The sequence below is a fragment of the Eleutherodactylus coqui genome, chromosome 1 (genome assembly GCF_035609145.1).
Source record: "Eleutherodactylus coqui strain aEleCoq1 chromosome 1, aEleCoq1.hap1, whole genome shotgun sequence".
Lineage (NCBI taxonomy): Eukaryota > Metazoa > Chordata > Amphibia > Anura > Eleutherodactylidae > Eleutherodactylus > Eleutherodactylus coqui.
This window is the reverse complement of record NC_089837.1, coordinates 100,538,450-100,561,631: the sequence shown is the minus strand read 5'-3', so window position 1 is coordinate 100,561,631 and position 23,182 is coordinate 100,538,450. Positions and strand designations below refer to the sequence as shown.

The window sequence follows — 23,182 nt, the reverse complement described above, 5'->3', positions numbered from 1 at the left end:
CTTGCTAAATGAATTGATAATGTTTTCTTGTGGACTTGTAATGTATGTAGCGTTCTAAACCAGGTCATGTGACTAAGATTACGTCACAGGGGGAATTGGACCTTGTCCTGGATTACGTCAGACGGCATTACGTAGTGTCGGCGATGGACGCCTCGTTGTGAGTGTATTTTATTATATTTATTTGGCTTGTATGTATATTGTTTTATATGCTTGAAAAAGGCACGAAGACGTGCCGAAATGTGTAGCATATAAATATCTATGGATTTAACCTATGCGAGGTTCCCATACGTAAAAGTTTTTCATCCCTAAGTCACATTGATCTAAGGGGCTTTTTTTTACTTGGCTCCACTACAAGCTTCTGGTCATCCAGCGGGCTTGCACCGAAGACGTCTTTCCAACCTCCTGTTGGATCGTGGACTAAGAGGAATTTTCTACACGCACACCCGGATACAGGATGTCGATGGGATTTCCCTATACCAGAGTTAACCCATCGAGCCCCAGGTGAGTGAATTTACCAACTACATTGTTCACTACATGGACATATTTATTGCTTTTAAATAATTACAAGGCACATTCTTATACACATTTTTGGGGGTTTGTAAAGCAGTAGGCTTCCACACACTATGTCTATGTAATGAATTCTGGTTTCACCAAAGTTGCTATGTTATAAGCATCTGAAAAAGAAACAAACAAAATTGAGACATAAAAACATTTATATTTCTAGTAGTTGGTGTGTTTCATATATGAATGCATGTAAATGAAGATATTAGAGATGAGCGAGCACGCTCGGATAAAGCAGTTACTCGAGCGAGCATCGCTCTTCTTAAGTAACTGCATTCTCGTCCGAGCAGGCTCGGGGGGGAAGGGGGAGTGGAGGGGAGAGTGAGAGAGCTCTCTCTACCCTCCACTACCCCACGTCGCTCCCCGCTCACCCCTGCCGCCCCCCGAGCCTGCTCAGACGAGAATGCAGTTACTCCAGAAGAGCGATGCTCGCTCAAGTAACTGCCTTATCTGAGCGTGCTCGCTCATCTCTAGAAGATATACTTAGTTAGAACTATATAACACACAACATCGTAAAATACTAATGTAACGTAACGTTCCATTTTTAATTTTTTCTAAAATTATACATAACTATAAATGAGAAATGACTTATAAGTTGTTTCATTGTTAATACATAATAATCTCTTCCTGCCAAGATACAGATCCCTCAGGCTGTTTTCACACAGCCAAGAAAATCATGGAATATTTGTGTGTTGCAAGATGCACAAATCTTGCTTGAATTTGAATGGGGTCATATACATGAGCGGCACGTCCTATCTTTGGGGGTCCCTTGCATTGCCCATTGCTAGGTGCATGCGGTGCGATGCAAGGCTTCTCTATTCAGTGATTTTGTTTTCATGGCGGGGATTTCTGAGCCGTGATTTGTACAGCCGAGAAAAGATAGAAGCTGCCCTATGTTTTAGCCCATAGGATATTACATGTGGCAGACTTGCTGCGGATTTTATACAGCTGGAAAGTCCACAGCAAATCCGCACAGATATCTGTCTTAAAATCCACACTAATTGATGTTGATGCAGATTTGGGAGCTGATTTTTTTCAGCTGCAGAAAATCTGCAGTAAATCCTCCATGTGTGAAGATACTCTGAGAACAGTCAGGGTCCATTTTGAAGAGCCGATTTCTCATTTGCATGAACATATGACGACAGAGTTGGCTTGTACAGCCTGTTAATACAGACATATCACATGCCCAATGAGAAATTGTTCGCATTCGCTATATTAGTGAATGAGAACGACTGAGCGAGCGGTATTTAAACTGAACGATAAGTGAACGAGCCAATGATGATTCTTATGCTTGTGCAATATCAACGAAAAGCGAACAAATTATCGTTCAGCTTTCGATCGTTGGCTCGTCTACACTTAATTATTATTGTTCATTTTTGATCGTTTGAGTGATTTTTGGAGCGATAATCATTCCGTGTAAAAGGCCCTTTAAACTTTGGAATATAGAACACCGAGTGGAAGAAATGACAGAGATAATGAGAGCATATAAAAAAGGGTGAGATAGTTAGGTATCGCTACAGTGTAACTAACAGCGTCAGCATTCTGCTTTTTATAACAGCTACTCATAAAAGGTTAATCTTGTCAGACCAGTTTTCTGTCACATAAAGATTATATAAGATAGAAGAAAGGGAAGAAGACTTTGAACGCTACACTTAGTAGCTTACTAGCTCACAAGGTAGTGTCTTTCAAGAAGATAGTTTAATAGTTTCTCTACTTATCAATAGCTGATTAACATGATAGTTCGTATAAGGAGAAGACGCTGCCAGGGATCTGTGAGGTCTGGATTACGGTGAGTTCACATACAATGGAATTGCTACAGAATTTGGGCTGCAGAGTGGGAGCTGAAATGTTCAGTGCAAGGTGAGCATATATGCTCGCCTCTATGGAGGGTATTGGCACATGAACAAGTTAAAAGTCCCTCCGGATCGGGCTGCTCAAACTCCATGCTATTGCTCGAGCAAAAAACAAAGCAGAAGGATAGGGCAGGACATAGCTTTACTCACGTGTATAAAAATTAAAACACATTTGTCAGAATGAATCCGTTGAAATCAATCGCTTTGCTTCATCGCGTTTTGTGGGTGTGATTTTCACGTGCAGAAAAAGTCTGCCAATACGCTCGTCTGTTTAAGCCCTAAATAAAGGAGATTTTGACAAAACCCATTCACTTAGTGTCTGCCCCGGGATCCCACAGCTAATACCTGTTATAGCATGTTATGCGAAATTGCTTTTCCCTGCCCACGAGCGAAAAAAAATTGCAATTTTCTGCTCACGGGGGAAAAATCGCAGCATGCTCTATCCTAATGCAGATCTTGCCCGAACAGCTTCCATTGAAATTAATGGAAGCCGTCCGTCCCACGGCCCTTCCGTGTCAGTAACTCCGTACTGAGCATGTGCGACAGCACGACATCAGGTATATCCGCAGTACATAAGCCGTCTATACACCAGACTCTGGACAGGTATGTGGGGGTCACCGCTAGGGCACATGGTTGGATTCCGCTGCGAGATCTTGCAGCAGGAAACCTACCTGTTCAGGTGCATTTAGCCCATCAGGCCCAGTGACAAAAAGCCTGTGTGCATTCATCCATTAAAATAGATAGGTGTTTTTTTGTCCAACTTCTGGACTGATCTTTTGGTTTGAAAATAAGACAGCAAAAGCATCTGTTAGCAGACAGCAGTGTATAGTTATTGTGCAAATGCTGTGGATTTCCACCTGGGAATCATTCATTGCAGGGTCATGTATGAATTCCTCTGTGAAAATTTGCTTCGAAATCTGCATGTGGATTACCTCCATGATGTGTGAACATACCCTCAAAAGGATGTGAATTTTGGCTTAAGATGAGGTGTATGAGCAGATCCACTAACTTTGGAGACAATTGTATTACCGCTTCTACAACACCGCATCAGCTCGCTGTTCTTCAATGATAATAGGTTATTTTTAATACGGGAAGGGAGAAAATAATCAATATGCCTAGACATGTTAAATGGACACTATATCTGGTACATTTCCACTGGTATTGACACTATATACAGTAATATTCTACTCGTATTGACACTATATCTGGTACATTTCCACTGGTATTGACACTATATACAGTAATATTCTACTCGTATTGACACTATATCTGGTACATTTCCACTGGTATTGAAACTATATCTGGTACTATTCTACTGGTATTAACACACTTTAAATAGTACTATTCTACTGGTATTGACACTATATATGGTACTATTCTACTCGTATTGACACTATATATGGTACTATTCAACTCATATTGACACTATATCTGGCACTATTCTACTGGTATTGGCACTACATCTGGTACTATTCTACTCGTATTGGCACTATATATGGTACTATTCTATTAGTATTGACACTATATACGGTACTATTCTACTGGTATTGATACTATAGATGGTACTATTCTACTCGTATTGGCACTATATCTGGTACTACTCTACTTGTATTAGTACTATGTCTAGTACTATTCTACTGGTATAGGCACTATATGTGGTACTATTCTACTCGTATTGACACTATATATGGTACTATTCTACTCGTATTGACACTATATCTGGTACTATTCTACTGGTATTGACACTATATCTAGTACTATTCTACTCGCTTTGGCACTATATATGCTACTATTCTACTGGTATTGACACTATATATGGTACTATTCTACTCGGATTGGCACTATATATGGTACTATTCAACTCATATTGACACTATATCTGGCACTATTCTACTGGTATTGGCACTACATCTGGTACTATTCTACTCGTATTGGCACTATATATGGTACTATTCTATTAGTATTGACACTATATACGGTACTATTCTACTGGTATTGATACTATAGATGGTACTATTCTACTCGTATTGGCACTATATCTGGTACTACTCTACTTGTATTAGTACTATGTCTAGTACTATTCTACTGGTATAGGCACTATATGTGGTACTATTCTACTCGTATTGACACTATATATGGTACTATTCTACTCGTATTGACACTATATCTGGTACTATTCTACTGGTATTGACACTATATCTAGTACTATTCTACTCGCTTTGGCACTATATATGCTACTATTCTACTGGTATTGACACTATATCTGGTACTATTCTACTCGTATTGGCACTATATGGTACTATTCTACTCGTATTGGCACTATATATGGCACTATTCTACTCGTATTGGCACTATATATGGTACTATTCTACTCGTATTGGCACTATATATGGTACTATTCTACTGGTATTGACACTATATCTGGTACTATTCTACTCGTATTGACACTATATATGGTACTATTCTACTCGTATTGACACTATATACGGTACTATTCTACTGGTATTGACACTATAGATGGTACTATTCTACTCGTATTGGCACTATATCTGGTACTACTCTACTTGTATTAGTACTATGTCTAGTACTATTCTACTGGTATAGGCACTATATGTGGTACTATTCTACTCGTATTGACACTATATATGGTACTATTCTACTCGTATTGACACTATATCTGGTACTATTCTACTGGTATTGACACTATATCTAGTACTATTCTACTCGCTTTGGCACTATATATGGTACTATTCTACTGGTATTGACACTATATCTGGCACTATTCTACTGGTATTGACACTATATACGGTACTATTCTACTCGTATTGGCACTATACATGGTACTATTCTGCTCGTATTGGCACTATATATGGTACTATTCTATTAGTATTGACACTATATACGGTACTATTCTACTGGTATTGATACTATAGATGGTACTATTCTACTCGTATTGGCACTATATCTGGTACTACTCTACTTGTATTAGTACTATGTCTAGTACTATTCTACTGGTATAGGCACTATATGTGGTACTATTCTACTCGTATTGACACTATATATGGTACTATTCTACTCGTATTGACACTATATCTGGTACTATTCTACTGGTATTGACACTATATCTAGTACTATTCTACTCGCTTTGGCACTATATATGGTACTATTCTACTGGTATTGACACTATATCTGGCACTATTCTACTGGTATTGACACTATATACGGTACTATTCTACTCGTATTGGCACTATACATGGTACTATTCTGCTCGTATTGACACTATATATGGTACTATTCTACTGGTATGGACACTATATCTGGTACTATTCTACTCGTATTGACACTATATATGGTACTATTCTACTCGTATTGGCACTATATATGGTACTATTCTACTGGTATGGACACTATATCTGGTACTATTCTACACGTATTGACACTATATATGGTACTATTCTACTCGTATTGGCACTATATATGGTACTATTCTACTTCTATTGACACTATATGTGGTACTATTCTACTCGTATTGGCACTATATCTGGTTCTACTCTAATTGTATTGGCACTAAGTCTGGTACTATTCTACTAGTATTGGCACTATATGTGGTACTATTCTACTCGCTTTGGCACTATATATGGTACTATTCTCTTGGTATTCACACTATATACGGTAATATTCTACTCGTATTGACACTATATATGGTACTATTCTACTCGTATTGACACTATATATGGTACTATTCTACTTGTATTGACACCATATACGGTACTATTCTACTCGTATTGACACTATATGCGGTACTATTCTACTCCTATTGACACTATATATGGTGCTATTCTACTGGTATTGACACTATATATGGTACTATTCTACTCATATTGGCACTATATCTGGTACTACTTTACTTGTATTAGCACTATGTCTGGTACTATTCTACTAGTATTGGCACTATATGTGGTACTATTCTAACAGTATTAGCACTATATCTGGTACTATTCTACTGGTATTGACACTATATCTGGTACTATTCTACTCTAATTGGCACTATATCTGGTTCTATTCTACTGGTATTGACACTATATATGGTACTATTCTACTCGTATTGACACTATATCTGGCACTATTCTACTGGTATTGACACTATATACGGTACTATTCTACTCGTATTGGCACTATATATGGTACTATTCTACTCGTATTGACACTATATATGGTACTATTCTACTGGTATTGACACTATATCTGGTACTATTCTACTGGTATTCGCACTAAATATGGTACTATTCTACTGGTATTGACATTATGTCTGTTAATATTCTACTGGTATTGGCACCATATCGTGTACTGTTCAACTCGTATTGGTACAATGTCTGGTACTATTCTACTGGTATTGGCGCTATATCTGGTACTATTCTAACAGTATTGGCACTATATCTGGTACAATTTTTCCAGTATTGGTACAATGTCTGGGACTGTTCTACTGGTATTGACACTATATCTGGTACTATTCTACTCGTATTGACACTATATATGGTACTATTCTACTCGTATTGACACTATATACGGTACTATTCTACTGGTATTGACACTATAGATGGTACTATTCTACTCGTATTGGCACTATATCTGGTACTACTCTACTTGTATTAGTACTATGTCTAGTACTATTCTACTGGTATAGGCACTATATGTGGTACTATTCTACTCGTATTGACACTATATATGGTACTATTCTACTCGTATTGACACTATATCTGGTACTATTCTACTGGTATTGACACTATATCTAGTACTATTCTACTCGCTTTGGCACTATATATGGTACTATTCTACTGGTATTGACACTATATACGGTACTATTCTACTCGTATTGGCACTATACATGGTACTATTCTGCTCGTATTGACACTATATATGGTACTATTCTACTGGTATGGACACTATATCTGGTACTATTCTACTCGTATTGACACTATATATGGTACTATTCTACTCGTATTGGCACTATATATGGTACTATTCTACTGGTATGGACACTATATCTGGTACTATTCTACACGTATTGACACTATATATGGTACTATTCTACTCGTATTGGCACTATATATGGTACTATTCTACTTCTATTGACACTATATGTGGTACTATTCTACTCGTATTGGCACTATATCTGGTTCTACTCTAATTGTATTGGCACTAAGTCTGGTACTATTCTACTAGTATTGGCACTATATGTGGTACTATTCTACTCGCTTTGGCACTATATATGGTACTATTCTCTTGGTATTCACACTATATACGGTAATATTCTACTCGTATTGACACTATATATGGTACTATTCTACTCGTATTGACACTATATATGGTACTATTCTACTTGTATTGACACCATATACGGTACTATTCTACTCGTATTGACACTATATGCGGTACTATTCTACTCCTATTGACACTATATATGGTGCTATTCTACTGGTATTGACACTATATATGGTACTATTCTACTCATATTGGCACTATATCTGGTACTACTTTACTTGTATTAGCACTATGTCTGGTACTATTCTACTAGTATTGGCACTATATGTGGTACTATTCTAACAGTATTAGCACTATATCTGGTACTATTCTACTGGTATTGACACTATATCTGGTACTATTCTACTCTAATTGGCACTATATCTGGTTCTATTCTACTGGTATTGACACTATATATGGTACTATTCTACTCGTATTGACACTATATCTGGCACTATTCTACTGGTATTGACACTATATACGGTACTATTCTACTCGTATTGGCACTATATATGGTACTATTCTACTCGTATTGACACTATATATGGTACTATTCTACTGGTATTGACACTATATCTGGTACTATTCTACTGGTATTCGCACTAAATATGGTACTATTCTACTGGTATTGACATTATGTCTGTTAATATTCTACTGGTATTGGCACCATATCGTGTACTGTTCAACTCGTATTGGTACAATGTCTGGTACTATTCTACTGGTATTGGCGCTATATCTGGTACTATTCTAACAGTATTGGCACTATATCTGGTACAATTTTTCCAGTATTGGTACAATGTCTGGGACTGTTCTACTGGTATTGACACTATATCTGGTACTATTCTACTCGTATTGACACTATATATGGTACTATTCTACTCGTATTGACACTATATACGGTACTATTCTACTGGTATTGACACTATAGATGGTACTATTCTACTCGTATTGGCACTATATCTGGTACTACTCTACTTGTATTAGTACTATGTCTAGTACTATTCTACTGGTATAGGCACTATATGTGGTACTATTCTACTCGTATTGACACTATATATGGTACTATTCTACTCGTATTGACACTATATCTGGTACTATTCTACTGGTATTGACACTATATCTAGTACTATTCTACTCGCTTTGGCACTATATATGGTACTATTCTACTGGTATTGACACTATATCTGGCACTATTCTACTGGTATTGACACTATATACGGTACTATTCTACTCGTATTGGCACTATACATGGTACTATTCTGCTCGTATTGACACTATATATGGTACTATTCTACTGGTATGGACACTATATCTGGTACTATTCTACTCGTATTGACACTATATATGGTACTATTCTACTCGTATTGGCACTATATATGGTACTATTCTACTGGTATGGACACTATATCTGGTACTATTCTACACGTATTGACACTATATATGGTACTATTCTACTCGTATTGGCACTATATATGGTACTATTCTACTTCTATTGACACTATATGTGGTACTATTCTACTCGTATTGGCACTATATCTGGTTCTACTCTAATTGTATTGGCACTAAGTCTGGTACTATTCTACTAGTATTGGCACTATATGTGGTACTATTCTACTCGCTTTGGCACTATATATGGTACTATTCTCTTGGTATTCACACTATATACGGTAATATTCTACTCGTATTGACACTATATATGGTACTATTCTACTCGTATTGACACTATATATGGTACTATTCTACTTGTATTGACACCATATACGGTACTATTCTACTCGTATTGACACTATATGCGGTACTATTCTACTCCTATTGACACTATATATGGTGCTATTCTACTGGTATTGACACTATATATGGTACTATTCTACTCATATTGGCACTATATCTGGTACTACTTTACTTGTATTAGCACTATGTCTGGTACTATTCTACTAGTATTGGCACTATATGTGGTACTATTCTAACAGTATTAGCACTATATCTGGTACTATTCTACTGGTATTGACACTATATCTGGTACTATTCTACTCTAATTGGCACTATATCTGGTTCTATTCTACTGGTATTGACACTATATATGGTACTATTCTACTCATATTGACACTATATCTGGCACTATTCTACTGGTATTGACACTATATACGGTACTATTCTACTCGTATTGGCACTATATATGGTACTATTCTACTCGTATTGACACTATATATGGTACTATTCTACTGGTATTGACACTATATCTGGTACTATTCTACTGGTATTCGCACTAAATATGGTACTATTCTACTGGTATTGACATTATGTCTGTTAATATTCTACTGGTATTGGCACCATATCGTGTACTGTTCAACTCGTATTGGTACAATGTCTGGTACTATTCTACTGGTATTGGCGTTATATCTGGTACTATTCTAACAGTATTGGCACTATATCTGGTACAATTTTTCCAGTATTGGTACAATGTCTGGGACTGTTCTACTGGTATTGACACTATATCTGGTACTATTCTACTCGTATTGACACTATATATGGTACTATTCTACTCGTATTGACACTATATACGGTACTATTCTACTGGTATTGACACTATAGATGGTACTATTCTACTCGTATTGGCACTATATCTGGTACTACTCTACTTGTATTAGTACTATGTCTAGTACTATTCTACTGGTATAGGCACTATATGTGGTACTATTCTACTCGTATTGACACTATATATGGTACTATTCTACTCGTATTGACACTATATCTGGTACTATTCTACTGGTATTGACACTATATCTAGTACTATTCTACTCGCTTTGGCACTATATATGGTACTATTCTACTGGTATTGACACTATATCTGGCACTATTCTACTGGTATTGACACTATATACGGTACTATTCTACTCGTATTGGCACTATACATGGTACTATTCTGCTCGTATTGACACTATATATGGTACTATTCTACTGGTATGGACACTATATCTGGTACTATTCTACTCGTATTGACACTATATATGGTACTATTCTACTCGTATTGGCACTATATATGGTACTATTCTACTGGTATGGACACTATATCTGGTACTATTCTACACGTATTGACACTATATATGGTACTATTCTACTCGTATTTGCACTATATATGGTACTATTCTACTTCTATTGACACTATATGTGGTACTATTCTACTCGTATTGGCACTATATCTGGTTCTACTCTAATTGTATTGGCACTAAGTCTGGTACTATTCTACTAGTATTGGCACTATATGTGGTACTATTCTACTCGCTTTGGCACTATATATGGTACTATTCTCTTGGTATTCACACTATATACGGTAATATTCTACTCGTATTGACACTATATCTGGCACTATTCTACTGGTATTGACACTATATCTGGTACTATTCTACTCTAATTGGCACTATATCTGGTTCTATTCTACTGGTATTGACACTATATATGGTACTACTCTACTCGTATTGACACTATATCTGGCACTATTCTACTGGTATTGACACTATATACGGTACTATTCTACTCGTATTGGCACTATATATGGTACTATTCTACTCGTATTGACACTATATATGGTACTATTCTACTGGTATTGACACTATATCTGGTACTATTCTACTGGTATTCGCACTAAATATGGTACTATTCTACTGGTATTTACATTATGTCTGTTAATATTCTACTGGTATTGGCACCATATCGTGTACTGTTCAACTCGTATTGGTACAATGTCTGGTACTATTCTACTGGTATTGGCGCTATATCTGGTACTATTCTAACAGTATTGGCACTATATCTGGTACAATTTTTCCAGTATTGGTACAATGTCTGGGACTGTTCAACTTGTATTGGCACTATGTCTGGTACTATTCTAACAGTATTGGCACTATATCTGGTACTATTCTTCTGGTATTAAAACTGCCTGGTACTATTCCACTAGCATTGGCACTATGTCTGTTACTATTCTACTGGAATTGGCACTATGTCTGGTATTATTCTACTGTTATTGGCACTATGTCTGGTGCTATTCCACTTGTATTGGCACTATGTATGATCCCTTTCTACTTTTATTGGCACTATATCTGGTACTCTTTTACTGTTATTGACATTATGTCTGGTACTTTTCTTCTTGTATTGGCACTATATCTGGTACTCTTCTACTTGTATGTGCACTATGTGTGGTATTATTCTATTGGTATTGACACTAAGTGTAGTATTATTCTGCTGGTATTGACACTATATGTGGCACTACTCTACTGGTAGGGGCACTATGTCTGGTGATATTCTATTGGTATTGGCACTATGTTTGGTACTATTCAACTTGTATTGGCATTATGTGTGGTACTAGTCTACTATTATTGGCATATCCTGGTAGTATTCTATTTGCATTGGCACTATGTCTGGTACTATTTTACTTGTATTGGCACTCGTGTGATGCTAAACCACTGTAATGACTGCAACACAAACACTTGCTGCCTCTAACTCCTCACTGGTTTCTTACTATACATGTCATTATGAACTGCTGGTTCTTGTTGTCCTTGTCTAGTGTGTGGAGGAGTGTTGTGGTTCTAGGAGAAGGTGGACACCAGTAAATTTATGAGGCTCTTATGGTTTCTGCAGACGAGCGCAAATCTGAGGGAATGGAATCTATTGATTTCAATGGGTTCCCTCACATTCTGCATTTTTGTGATCAATTTTTACACAAGCGAATATATACATGGCATGTTCTATTTTTGTGCGCACCCAAGGCACCAAAGGAGTCCATGGGGGTGTGCAAATGTGCAACCCATCTGCATGAAATCACACATTGAACTGCACAATTTTGCTGTTTTAGGGCTCTTTTACACGGGGTGATTAGTGCAGCTAACTTACATGTGCAAAACAACCCATGAGTATTAGAACCAATGGTTTCCTATGGAAACGATCAGATGAAAGGAATTTGAGCCGCACAAAAACTCTCAACTGAAAAGAAAAGACACAAATTCCCTGCTACGAGAAAAGATAGGACCTGACCCAACTTTGGTGCGTGATCCGCAGGACTTTTCATAGACTCCTATGGGAGCTGTACAAAAAGGAGGGGGAACGGAATGCTGCCGAGCCGCTAAACACAAAAGCATATTTTGAATGTCCCAATGTAAGCTACTGTAAGTCTTTGCGGGGAGGAGAGGACTCCCCGATGGTTCTCTTTATCTCCAAGATGCTGGAGGGATTTCCCCGCAGAGGGGAGAGAGCGAGATGAAGGGAACTCCCTCCATCACTGGCGACTCCCTTCATCTCTGCAGAGCTGGTGGAATATCCCCTTAGTGGGGAGAGAGGGATTTTCTTGCAGGGGAGCTGGAGGGATATCCCGGTAGTGGAAAAATCCCACCAGCTCCCCTGCAGGAAAATTCCTCTCTCCCTGCTAAGGAAATATCTCTCCAGCTCCTCTGCAGGGGAATCCCTCCATCCCTGCTGAGATGAAGGGAGTCTCCAGTGATAAAGGAAAGCCCTGCGGGGCTTTCCTTTATCTCTGTTTCTTTCCTCCCGGAGCAAGAGCACCTTTTCTCAGCAACATGCAGCTCCCAATTGTGTGAATGGGCAATTTCACCGCTAATTAAGCTTGGGACTTGCTAGTGGGAAATCATCCATTCACGCAATTTTCTCGCGAGTTTGCCATGATTTATTTGTGTTGCTAATTCCTGCGTGATTTTCATACTTATGTGAATGAGCCCTAAACTGATAACACCAGGGACTAATTAGGCTGCATAGCCAGTGCAATCATGGTGTAGGCGAGTCCCACACTGATGTAAATTGTCCAACAGCATAGAAAAGTACAGTAGAATGCGCACATTCACATGCAATGTCATAACCCTTCAAGCACTATAACATCATTCCTTTCCAACTCCAATCTGGCAATCAAAATAATCTCTGGATCATAGACAATTCTGAAGCAATTAATGATTACAACATTGAGATTGATTATAAATTATATCCTTTACAATTGATGCTTGATGGGAAGAAATATGTATACACATAGAGGAGTGTTAGATTCTCCTCAGACTGCATGTACTGATGTCCCCCTGCAGAATGTGCTACCCCTTGCATTTTACCCTTAAAGGTAACACCCTTTTTTAATTAAAATTTACCCCTAATCTGGAGGTTACAGCCGCTTCTTAGCTTTATAAGGCATGATCCAGCCCTGCAGTCCATGGCCGCTTCCTAATGTACTTTACAGCCTTTCAGTATATGCACACAGAGGTCAGTTATATTTTCCTCAGTTTATACACACAGATGTCAGTTATATTCTCTTCAGTATATACTCATAGAGGTGAGGTAGAATGTCCTCAGTATATGCACAAAGATGTCAGTAATATTCTCCTCAGTATATGCACATAGAAGTGTATCTCAGATTTTCTCAGTTTTTCACGCTTAGAATTGTATATTGAAGTTGCAATCCCTTTACTTTTGCTATTTAGGACCTAAAGAATATTTGTGGCAAATTTCACGTTTGTGTGATCCAGATGTGTATTAGTTACCTTACATAGGGGGTCACTTGTTTTCTCACTTAGAATTGAATAATGAAGTTGTGACCCCTTTACTTTTTCTATCTACGACCTAAAGAATGGTCATGCCAAATTTCAAGTTTGTGCGGCACAAATGTGTATTACAAGTTACACTACAGAGGTCACTTTCTTTTGCGCTTAGAATTGAATAATCAAATTACAACCTCTTTACATTTTATATTTAGGATCTAAAGAATGGTCGTTCCAAATTTTACATTTATACGACATCGAGAAGTTAGAGAATTAAATTAGGTACATAGCATGGGGGGGTCACTTACTTTAATGCGTAGAATTTAATAATCAAGTTGTGACTGCTTTACATTTCCTACTTAGAACCTAAAGAATAGTGATGCCAAATTTCAAGTTTGTGCGACACTGAGAAGTTAGAGAATTAGTGGTGAGTCAGTCAGTGAATGAGGGCTTACACACACACACACACACACACATATATATATATATATATATATATATATATATATAGACTAGCTAATATACCCGGCTTCACACAAGTTAATTTAGTACAGGTCCCTCTCCAGAATGTACCACCCCTCCCACCTTCCTAACTTTTTACTCTTAAAGGCAACGCCCCTCTTTATTCTAATTTTCCCTGGACTGTAGGTTGCAGCGCCTTTGTAGCCTTAAAGCCATGCTCTATCCCTGTAGTCCATAGCTGCTTCTTTATGTACTTTATAGCCTTTCAGTATATGCATATAGAGGTTAGTTTGATTGTTCTCTGTATATACACATAGAAGTGAGGTAGATTCACCTAACTATATGCACACAAAGGTCAGTTATATTCTCCTCAGTATATACACATAGAGGTGAGGTAGATTCTCCTCAATATATACACAAAGAGACCAATTATACCATTTTACTTTTCCTATATAGGAACCAAACAAAGATCATGCCAAATTTCAAATTTGTAAGAAGTTAGAGAATTAGATTAGGTACATTATATAACGGGTCACTTACTTTTGCACTTAAAATTGAATAATCAAGGGGCGTGGCCTGGATGGCAATGGGAGCAGACGCAAAGTGCTGAGCTCCACTGTGAAGTGACCTTTGGAATCAATGAGGATAAAGCAAAGAAGGACAGCTCACTCACCAGAGGATGGCAGAACTAGCAGAGATGCCAAAGAGGAGACAGCAAAAGGAGGGACCGCAGTGGCTGACAGAGTTCTTACCAGTGGCGCAAGACATAGGAGAGCTGGAGCTGCAGGCCATGGACGCAGGAGCAGTACAGCTGGAAGGAGCAGAGATGACGGGACAGAGGAATCCATGCGCTTCAGGGGAGGACAAGTAATAAGAGAGGAAAAAGTAATGAGAAAAAAAAAAGGAGAAGAAGGGAGAAAAACTGAAGCTACCCTTACTCAAAAGTTAATAAAAGAAGCAAGAATAAATCCCCCACAAAGAGAAAAGTAAGCAGAAGGAAGGAGGGAAATGAGAAGAAGGGATAAGGAGGAGGGTGGGGAGGCACAACCCCTGAGCCCTAGCATGGCTCATTATTCATCTGCAGTACAGACAGGATGGGATAAAATCTGCCAGGGAGCCACACAAAGAAGGGAGAATCTTGCAAGCAGTGCATAAAGTGAAGAGGAGGATGCTGGAGTGGGAGCACAAAAAAGAGAAATTAGATGCTCAGACAAGGCGGCGTCAGAGTGTTTCATAAGAGAGTTGACGTTAGCATTGAAGGGGTCTCTGCGGAGAGAGTTTAAATCTATGCACTCATCCATTTACACCTCAATTAAAGAAATGGGAGGCAAAATCAACCATTTGGAAAATAAAATGGGAGAAGTGACTAACTCACACAATGAGGTTGAAAAGTAAGATGAAAGATGGCCTATCTAGAAGACCAGAACCACCGAAACAATATACAAATAAGAGGAATAGCGGAGATGGTGCAACCAGTTGCACTTTATAATTTTATGCAAGGCTTAATTAGCACCCTCCTCCCTGAAACATCACAAGAAGGATGCTCTATAGACAGAATACACAGGCTTTCAAGACCAAGGGTGAATGCGGAGAACTTCCCCAGAGACGTAATGGTTGCATCCACTATTATCATATAAAAGATAAGCTGATGTATGAGTCAAGTAATTTAATAACCCTCCCACGCCCATACGAAAATATCAAGTTCTTTACAGACTTGTCTCAAGCAACCATGAAAGAGAGGAAAGCATTTGTACAAATTATGTACGCTTTCCGAGAGAATAAGATTATGTATAAGTGGGGCTTTCCCATCAAGTTAATAGTGTACAAAGAAATAATGTCATAACTAACCCAGAAGAAGGGATGAGGGTTATCTGGAGCTGGGGCCTGGAAGAACGGAGATGACAGAGCCCATCCCATATCAAGCAAGAATGGCAAGGCAGACCAAGAAGAAAATTGGATATGAGACATACTCAAAGTCCTCTTCAACAAAGCAGATATAAGTCCAAAAATAATTACAATTTATAAAACCAAAAGGTTAAACTTTATTCCGTCAAAACAGAACCCTTCCTCAAGGAGCAGCATATGCACCCAGGAGGGAAGACAGTTCAAAATGGGACATCGAACCAATGCTTCCAAGTTTTCTTACCCAATCCCCAGAAGTTGGATACCCTACCCTTATCCCACCCAAGAACTCAATTTAAAAATCTCCCAACCTCTGGTCTACAAAGCAAAGTTGGATAAACAAGCCCTTCAGCTTCATAGAAAACATTACAAGAAACCAAAGAAGCAAAACCCTCAGCATTCCCCTAGGAACCCAACATGAGAATAAATAAATACAAAAGGCTTAAACTCCCCATACAAATCCCTATGAAAGAAAGCCACTAAACTTAGCGCAGCAGTGATTTGTGCACAAGAAACACACTTTGAGAAGATTCGGTGCCCAAAGTTTTCCCATCCTCAATACTCCACCATTTTTACGGCCAATGAGGAAAAAAAGAAAGCAGGAGTCCTAGTGGCCATCAGAAATACAGAAGAATTTCAGCTGATAGACTCAGAGATAGATGGAGGCAGCAGATATCTCATTCTGGTGTGCCAAATTAACGGCTGGTGATGACATTAGCTAACATCTATGCCCCGAAAATTGCCTAAACAAAGTTTTGAAGAAAATTAGAAAGATACAGAAAGACTCCCTAATAGTAAGTGGAGACTTTAACCTTGTAGCTGATAGAAAAAAGGAATTCTAGCGGTAGAGGCAGGATATCTGCACCTTTAATGTTTTTGTGGATAAACAAAGAAGAACTGTATGACTCATTTCGTTGCGTAAATGCCAACTCTAGAGAGCATTGTGTTTATTTGTCTAGACATAGATCCTTTTCCAGAATAGATATGTTTCTGGTTGATCTCTGCCTGGTGCAGAGAATAAAAAAAGCTTCCATTGGAACAATCTCAAGGTTGGACCATGCGTCAATACTACTGTCATTATCAGTAGTATTAATAACCACAAAGGTCTATATAGATAAGCTATGGCATAAGAACACATATTTAATGGGGAAGCTGGTGCATCAGAAAAAGATCAAAAAATCCTCGCAAGATTATTTTGAATTAAATGATTTACCAGGTACTGACCTATTTTTATTGTGGAATGCTCATAAAGTGGTCATTGGAGGTAATATGATACAGCAAGGAGCGATTTATAAATAAGAAAAGGGCAGAAAGGTATTGTCCCTGGTAACAAGGATTAATGAAATTGAAGACCAAGTAAAGGAATCTCCCACCATAGATTGCCACAGAAAACTGATGGAAAAGAACTTATAATGAGCTTAGAGATCTATTGATGGTAGACTATTATAGACAGTTAAAGGCACTAAAAATTTCATATTACTTGTCTAATAATAAATCTAATAAATAATAAAACATAAGATTTGTAACCCAAAGGATATTGCAGCATAAAAGATGAGCGATGAGCTCATCATTCAGTTGAAAGAGCAGCCAGTCAGTAGTGAGTTATCTCAATAGAGAGGGGTGGGGGAGGGAAATGAGAGAACTCTCCTGCACTGCCCTGCCCCCCTGCTGGGCGCTCCATGAGCAAGACAGCTCTGTTAGCTCACGTGCAGGAGCATGGGAGTGAGGAAACACATGGGCGAGTGTCAGGCATCGTTTGCCCGACATTCGTCCCATGTAAATAGAGCTATACTTTTGCACATAGCATTGAATAATCAAGTTGTGACCTCTTTACTTTTACTATTCAGGACTTGAAGAATGGTTGTGCCAAATTTCATGTTTGTACAACGCCGGGAAATTAGAGAATTAGATTAGGTACATTACACATGGGTGCCAATACTTTTGCACTTTGCATTGAATAATAGAGCTGTGACCTTTTTATTAGGTGTGTGTTTTTAGTTACGTTACACAGAGGGTCACATATGTTTGCGCTTAGAATTCAATAATCAAGTTGTGACCCCTTTACTTTTCCTATTTAGGCCCTAAATAATGCTCCTACCAAATTTCACGCTTGTATGACACCGGGAAGTTACATTACATAGGAGTGCCAATACCTTTGCACTTAGCATTGATTAATCAAGTTGTGACCTTTTTATTTTTCCTATTTAGGACCTAAAGAATGCTCATGCCAAATTTCACGTTTGTATGATACTGGGAAGCTAGAGAATTAGATTTGGTACATTACAGAGGAGTGCCAATACTTTTGTACTTAGCATTGAATAATTAAGTTGCAACCTTTTTATTTTTCCTATTTAGGACCTAAAGAATGCTCGTGCCAAATTTCATGTTTGTACGACACTGGGAAACTAAAGAGATAGATTTGGTACATTACACAGGGGAGCCCATACTTTTTCAATTAACATTACATAACAGAATTGTAACTTCTTTACTTTTTGTATTTAGGACCTAAAGAATTCTCCTGCCAAATTTCATGTTTGTACGACACCAGAAAGTTAGACAAGTTAGTGGTGAGTCAGTCAGTCAGTCAGTCAGTGAGGGAGGGCTTCCACCTTTGTATATAGAAACATGCAAAATAAAGAGCTTTTTTGTCATCTCCCACACTGTGTGTATAAAAGAGAAGTATTTGTTGCTGTTACACATCAATAGCATTTTTAGGTTATTATTAGAGATGAGCGAACGTACTCGTCCGAGCTTTATACTCGTTCGAGTATTGGCGTGTTCGAGATGCTCGTTACTCGTAACGAGTACCACGCGATGTTCGGGTTACTTTCACTTTCATCTCTGAGACGTTAGCGCGCTTTTCTGGCCAATAGAAAGACAGGGAAGGCATTACAACTTCCCCCCTGCGACGTTCAAGCCCTATACCACCCCCCTGCAGTGAGTGGCTGGCGAGATCAGGTGTCACCAGAGTATAAAAATCGGCCCCTCCCGCGGCTCGCCACAGATGCATTCTGACAGAGATCAGGGACAGTGCTGCTGGTGCCGGAGCTGCTATAGGGAGAGTGTTAGGAGTTATTTAGGCTTCAAGAACCCCAACGGTCCTTCTTAGGGCCACATCTAACCGTGTGCAGTACTGTGGAGGCTGCTTTTTGCAGTGTTGCACTTTTTTTTTTTTTGGTATATCGGCCGTGCAGAGCATTGCGCCCTGCAGTAATACTCCAGGGCCAGAAGCGCTTAGGCAGGGACAGAAGACATATTATTGATTGAATATAGGCAGTGGGCCTTTGCAAAAAAATTTGTGGGAAAAAATCTATTTGGGCTGCCTGTGAGTGTCCTCAGTGTTCTGGGTCTGTGCTGGGTGTAGTAGTTCTCCAAATTCATATGCAGCCAGCTAGGTGTTACAGCAGGCTTGCGCAAAATTATTTCCTGGCTCTGTCTGGGCTCTGAAATCACCACTGTGTTGCAGTTCACAGTGCAACACTCTGCAGTTCTGTGACATACCCTAGGGCCAGAAGTGCTTGGGCAGGGACAGAAGACATATTATTGATTGAATATAGGCAGTGGGCCTTTGCAAAAAAATTTGTGGGAAAAAATCTATTTGGGCTGCCTGTTAGTGTCCTCAGTGTTCTGGGTCTGTGCTGGGTGTAGTAGTTCTCCAAATTCATACGCAGCCAGCTAAGTGTTACAGCAGGCTTGCGCAAAATTATTTCCTGGCTCTGTCTGGGCTCTGAAATCACCGCTGTGTTGCAGTTCACAGTGCAACACTCTGCAGTTCTGTGACATACCCTAGGGCCAGAAGTGCTTAGGCAGGGACAGAAGACATATTATTGATTGAATATATATGCAGTGGGCCTTTGCAAAAACATTTGTGGGAAAAAATCTATTTGGGCTGCCTGTGAGTGTCCTCAGTGTTCTGGGTCTGTGCTGGGTGTAGTAGTTCTCCAAATTCATATGCAGCTAGCTAAGTGTTACAGCAGGCTTGCGCAAAATTATTTCCTGGCGTTCCGTTAGCGAAGTCAGCCTCCAACCACAGGCCAATAAGCGGCACATTTAATTACAGCGTTCTGTTTCTGCATTACTGGTAATACAGCATGCTGAGGGGTAGGGGTAGGCCTAGAGGACGTGGACGCGGCCGAGGACGCGGAGGCCCAAGTCAGGGTGTGGGCACAGGCCGAGCTCCTGATCCAGGTGTATCGCAGCCGACTGCTGCGGGATTAGGAGAGAGGCACGTTTCTAGCGTCCCCACATTCATCGCACAATTAATGGGTCCACGCGGTAGACCTTTATTAGAAAATGAGCAGTGTGAGCAGGTCCTGTCGTGGATGGCAGAAAGTGCTTCCACCAATCTATCGTCCACCCACAGTTCTGCGCCGTCCACTGCTGCAACTCAGAATCCTCTGGCTGCTGCTCCTCCTTCCTCCCAGCCTCCTCACTCCATTACAATGAGACATTCTGAGGAGCGGGCAGACTCCCAGGAACTGTTCTCGGGCCCCTGCTCAGATTGGGCAGCAGTGGTTCCTCTCCCACCAGAGGAGTTTATCGTGACTGATGCCCAACCATTGGAAAGTTCCCGGGGTCCGGGGGATGAGGCTGGGGACTTCCGCCAACTGTCTCAAGACCTTTCAGTGGGTGGTGAGGACGATGATGTTGAGACACAGTTGTCTATCAGTGAGGTAGTAGTAAGGGCAGTAAGTCCGAGGGAGGAGCGCACAGAGGATTCGGAGGAAGAGCAGTAGGACAATGAGGTGACTGACCCCACCTGGTTTGCTACGCCTACTGAGGACAGGTCTTCAGAGGGGGAGGCAAGGGCAGCAGCAGGGCAGGTTGCAAGAGGCAGTGCGGTGTCCAGGGGTAGAGGCAGGGCCAGACCGAATAATCCACCAACTGTTTCCCAAAGCGCCCCCTCGCGCCATGCCACCCTGCAGAGGCCGAGGTGCTCAAAGGTCTGGCAGTTTTTCACTGAGAGTGCAGACGACCGACGAACAGTGGTGTGCAACCTTTGTTGCGCCAAGATCAGCCGGGGAGCCACCACCACCAGCCTCACCACCACCAGCATGCGCAGACATATGATGGCCAAGCACCCCACAAGGTGGGACGAAGGCCGTTCACCGCCTCCGGTTTGCACCGCTGCCTCTCCCCCTGTGCCCCAACCTGCCACTGAGATCCAACCCTGCTCTGAGGACACAGGCACTACCGTCTCCTGGCCTGTACTCACACCCTCACCTCCGCTGTCCTCGGCCCCATCCACCAATGTCTCTCAGCGCACCGTCCAGCCGTCGCTAGCGCAAGTGTTTGAGCGCAAGCGCAAGTACGCCGCCACGCACCCGCACGCTCAAGCGTTAAACGTGCACATAGCCAAATTTATCAGCCTGGAGATGCTGCCGTATAGGGTTGTGGAAACGGAGTCCTTCAAAAGTATGATGGCGGCGGCAGCCACGCGCTACTCAGTTCCCAGTCGCCACTACTTTTCCCGATGTGCCGTCCCAGCCCTGCACGACCACGTCTCCCGCAACATTGTACGCGCTCTCACCAACGTGGTTACTGGCAAGGTCCACTTAACAACGGACACGTGGAAAAGCACAGGCGGGCAGGGCCTTTATATCTCCCTGACTGCACATTGGGTGAATTTAGTGGAGGCTGGGACCGAGTCAGAGCCTGGGACCGCTCACGTCCTACCCACCCCCAGAATTGCGGGCCCCAGCTCAGTGGTGGTATCTGCGGCGGTGTATGCTTCCTCCATTAAAGCACCCTCCTCCTCCTCCAACACAACCTCTGTCTCGCAATCAAGATGTGTCAGCAGCAGCACGTCGCCAGCAGTCGGTGTCGCGCGGCGTGGCAGCACAGCGGTGGGCAAGCGTCAGCAGGCCGTGCTGAAACTAATCAGCTTAGGAGATAAGAGGCACACGGCCCACGAACTGCTGCAGGGTCTGACAGAGCAGACCGACCGCTGGCTTGCGCCGCTGAGCCTCCAACCGGGCATGGTCGTGTGTGACAACGGCCGTAAGCTGGTGGCGGCTCTGCAGCTCGGCAGCCTCACGCACGTGCCATGCCTGGCCCACGTCTTTAATTTGGTGGTTCAGCGCTTTCTGAAAAGCTACCCACGCTTGTCAGACCTGCTCGGAAAGGTGCGCCGCCTCTGCGCACATTTCCGCAAGTCCCACACGGATGCTGCCACTCTGCAACATCGGTTTAATCTGCCAGTGCACCGACTGCTGTGCGACGTGCCCACACGGTGTAACTCTACGCTCCACATGTTGGCCAGGCTCTATGAGCAGCGTAGAGCTATAGTGGAATACCAACTCCAACATGGGCGGCGCAGTGGGAGTCAGCCTCCTCAATTCTTTTCAGAAGAGTGGGCCTGGTTGGCAGACATCTGCCAGGTCCTTGGAAAGTTTGAGGAGTCTACCCAGGTGGTGAGCGGCGATGCTGCAATCATTAGCGTCACCATTCCTCTGCTATGCCTCTTGAGAAGTTCCCTGCAAAGCATAAAGGCAGATGCTTTGCGCTCGGAAACAGAGCCGGGGGAAGACAGTATGTCGCTGGATAGTCAGAGCACCCTCCTGTCTATATCTCAGCGCG

At 40.9% G+C, this 23,182-nt stretch overlaps 1 protein-coding gene across 6 annotated transcripts in view; it reads left to right on the top strand.

The window, feature by feature from the left end:
• ST6GAL1 (ST6 beta-galactoside alpha-2,6-sialyltransferase 1) overlaps positions 1-23,182 on the top strand; it is a 93,597-nt gene that overhangs the window by 4,642 nt on the left and 65,773 nt on the right. For 3 of the 6 annotated variants that reach the window (XM_066598205.1, XM_066598206.1, XM_066598207.1), the window contains exon 1: positions 2,173-2,350. The exons of 1 other annotated variant lie outside the window; for it this stretch is intronic. The gene's annotated coding sequence lies outside the window, so the exon portion shown is untranslated. Of the gene's footprint in view, positions 1-63; positions 158-355; positions 502-2,172; positions 2,351-23,182 lie in introns of those variants that run through there. 2 more of the 6 variants (XM_066598209.1, XM_066598211.1) reach the window with 2 other exon arrangements.